Source organism: Pipra filicauda, unplaced genomic scaffold (assembly GCF_003945595.2).
Source record: "Pipra filicauda isolate LSUMZ 115617 unplaced genomic scaffold, ASM394559v2 scaffold21_size4447388_pilon, whole genome shotgun sequence".
Lineage (NCBI taxonomy): Eukaryota > Metazoa > Chordata > Aves > Passeriformes > Pipridae > Pipra > Pipra filicauda.
In genome coordinates, this window is record NW_024104332.1 from 2,943,441 (window position 1) to 2,947,525 (window position 4,085).

Genomic DNA, 4,085 nt, shown 5'->3' on the forward strand with positions numbered 1-4,085 from the left:
TAAGGATCTTGAGCTCCAGGGAAAAAACACGCACAATGGGCCTGTGCCTGGCAAGGCTTCAAAAGTGCTGTAGGCTGGGGAAACCTTGGGGCTGCTTATAATAAAATTCTAGAAACTCCAAACAGTCCTCCCTTATGTGTTAGCAAACAACAGTTTACGAGCATGAGAATGCTGTGTATAAAAACTGGGTGCTAAGTAAATAAGAACTGCACGAGCATGGGGGACTTAAAAGTTAAGACTGGGATATTAAAATACAAAAAAGTATGCAAAGCCTCAGATTGCACTTATGTGTTCATGAGGACTCTCTAAACATCCTGGAGCACTTGGCTTTAATGGCCTAAATCCCAGGAAATGCTGCTAAAATATGGTATCAAAACATTTACTTTTTTCTTCAGAAAGATTCCCCTTTGTGCCTCATTTTACTGCAATTCGAGAATGTCAAACTCAGTGGGGGCTGTTGCTCATGTGCATGACCTGGGTTATTCTAGAAAAATAAGTTCATTTACTTTTTTTTTTTTTTTTTTTTTTTTTTTTTTTTTTTTTTTTTGTAATATGTTTTTTTAATAGATGTCTTCTCCTGGGCACTGGCAAGGATGAGCAAGACCTGACTTGGATGCCTCGGGGTCCGCCAAGTCTGCGCTCAGAAGATGGCCCAGCACAGGGTATGTTGTAGTAGGAGTCTGATGGAGATCACCTGATGAAGGTGAGGAGGTGGATGAAGTTTAGTTCAGGCACTCAGAGAAATCCTCACAACCATAGGCCTGAGAGAGCAGCATGGCTGGGCATGACTACCCCAAGAGGTTTCTTGAATGGTTTGAAGGCAGTTTGGAGGTGCTGAATGAACCAAGTAAGAGAGAGGATCTTTTGGGCCCACTGCACGAACACAGAGAGGAACTGGCTGAAAATGGGAAGGATGGAAGCAGCACTGTCCACAGGGTCTACAAGGCTGTGGCACTAAAGGTGGTGAGAGGAGTCAGCAAGGCGAAGAGCAGAATTACAACCCTGAACATCAGAGGAGCGGGGGTTTGCCTATTGAGGTGAAGGAATACAAACACACTGTACAAACTGATTCAGGAAGTCACATCCCTGGAAATGTTCAAGGTTGGACAGGGCTTGGAGCAAACTGGTCTAGTGGAAGGTGTCCCTGGGGGGTGGAATGAGTTGAGCTTTAAGGTCCCTTCCGACCCAAACCATTCCTTGGTTCTGGGACTAGGACACTAGAATTTCAGAAAATGGCAACTATAAAAGGGCATAAAATCCATCCTTCTGTTTGTCAAGAGTGAAAATGCTGAGAATCTCAGCCACATACTTACAAACACTTGAAAACCGGCAGTCATTGTTTTCACTAAGCATTTAACAATCTTGGCCTCATTTTCGGTTCTCTGCTCACATTTAGAAAACAAGACCCTTGGAAACGACTGCACAATGTCAGAATCCCATGAAGGGTGGATGCAGTTGCAGACAGACACAAAGAAACTACAGTAGCTCTTTTGCAGAGAACCCATAAAGCTGTTTCAGATGTACACACGTGGTTTAAAACAAGGAGATCACATTTTATTCGGGGTTACAAGTCAGATGTGAAAGAAAAAAAAAAGGAGATACACAGTTTACAAAAGAACAACCAAACATACCAAAAATCACATTTAAGTTTACAGGGGGAGATAAATGAACTAGTAGCCATCTGTGCCTTACTTCAAACTCTATACAGTCATAGAGGAGAGCAGACAGTCCAGCATCTTTCTTTCTACTCTTCATCTTCTTCCATTTCCTCTCTCTCCATTTAAAATGTAATGGGATGCTAAATATCTGTTCAGTATCTGGTTTGTTCTGTGAGCAGCAATAATAATTTGTGGGTCAGATAGACACCCACCAAAGGGGGTGAGCAACTAATCCATACCAATGCACATTCTCTGCAAAAATCTTTACATGAAATTTGCAGTTCCACTGAAGAGAGAAAAAAAAAGAAAGGGAATTTATTTGAGGATTAGGAAGAGGAGCTAAAGAGCGGACAGAGAGAGTGAATGGAGCTCCCATAAGTGAAGGGGAGTGACTGCTCACCTGGACAGACCTCCATAAATATATATATATATATGAGATACATAGGTATACGGGATAGATAGATAGATAGATAGATAGATAGATAGATAGATAGATAGATATGAGATATATAGGTATATTTTATACATATATAAATATATATATATTTATATGTATAAAAGAGGATCACTGCACACAGAAAGATTTGTCTTTGCTCATCTCGAGTCCCTTCACTAAGAAGAAAGAAGACGCTAGATAAAATTTTGGTACTGTCTCAAAAGGTTCCTGCCCCAACATCCATTTTCCTCCAGAGCTTCCTATGTTCTAAGCCCATTTGTAAGAAAAAAACCTCAATTACAGAGAACTAGCTCAGACCTTTAATGCCACCAGTTATAAAAGAAGATTGTAAAAAAACCCAACTTATCCAGAAAAAAGAAGCAGCATGTTCTGAGGTTATTTTGTCCCAGTTTGTGTGTAAACAAGACAAACTGCTGCCTCACCACCTCTGCCCCAGCATAAGACAGGAACTTGCCAGATGACAATAGTGTGAAGATTATGATATTCCTACAAATATCATGAAAATGGATACCCAGCTAGGGGAGAAAGACCAAGTTTGCCTTTTTTACGGAGGGAAAATATGCAGTAGGGGGTTGTTCCATGAACTGTACAAGAATCGTCACAGGGACAATGCATTATGTCATGTCAAGCTGCAAGGAAAGGTTTTGATTTGACATGAGAAAGTTCAACAAGCACACATAGAAAGTTAAAAGTCTTGTTCACTCAAGAAACTGCAGGGAAAAGACAGTGCTCACCTGTCTTGGAGGAGGAAGAGGGAGATACGGAGGTGTGGGTCCATGCTCTGCTCCTTCCCACACCTCGGGCTCTCACCAGCAATGCAAGAGAAAGATGTGCTTTACAGTTGGTTGCAATAAGGCTTTCTGCTGGAGAAACAGCTTCTGCAGGGGCAGATCTACCTAGAAATATCTGTACTGAAGGTGGGTTAGCAGTGTTGATTGGTACTCATGAATGTAACAGAGCTTGGACACTGCAGTAAAGCAAGCAGAAGAAATGGCTTGGAAGGTGACATGTTCACTGGATTACTGGAAGGTGGATGGTTTGAGAGATTGATGGTTGGAGATTAGACTTCTCGTGTACTGTCTGGTAAATCACTGCCATCAGAAGCTGGACCCCCCCCTTTTCACTGATGATGCTCCCGAGGAAAAGGGATCATCCCATTTAGAGCTACAGGAGAGTCCCTGGAAAGCAGCAGCCCCACAAAATCATTCTTTTGCTCTTCCAAGGAATCATTGAGAAATTCCTTGTTTCTTAGGTATGTTTATTCTTCACTGACCACTTGCTCCAGAATTAGTTCTGATTCTGTCACAGGCCTTTGAGATGAACAGAAAACAGACCCATAAAATTCTGGCTTACAGTTGTGGTTTCCATAGGTGCTGCTCGAGTATCACAGAATCATGGAATCATTGAGGTAGGAGAAGACCTGTATGATCATCGAGTCTAACCATAAACCCAACACTGCCAGTTACACCAGAGAACTCTTGGTGAAGGTGCTGACACAGGATACTCTAGATATTTGCAAAGGCAACGATTCTGTGATTCTATACAAGCTGCTCTTTTTTGAAATGCTCTTGTTTTTTATTTGTTCCAGTCAGGACACGTTACTAGGATGGAAAGAGGAGTAGGACGGCAGGAGGGAAGAAAGAGAAACACTATTTGATGGTATAAATATGTGGGGCAGCAATGCCAACCACGAAAAGAGGCCTCTCATCATGGAAAAATAAGACTTCTAGTTTATGTAAAACAAAGATGCCTTCAGCTCCAGAGGGGACAACCTCGCCCCAGCCCAGCCCGAGCGGGAAGGGGGGGGAGAGCGGATGGGAGGGGATCCTCCCAGGTCTCGGTAGACCCACAGTGACTCTCCGTGGATGTCTGGAGCTACTGCAAATGAGACTCTGGCTGATTTTGGAGGAGGAGGAACTCAGAGGGCAGTTCCAGACGGCCAGGGAATAGCGGGACTGGGCTGGAGACGC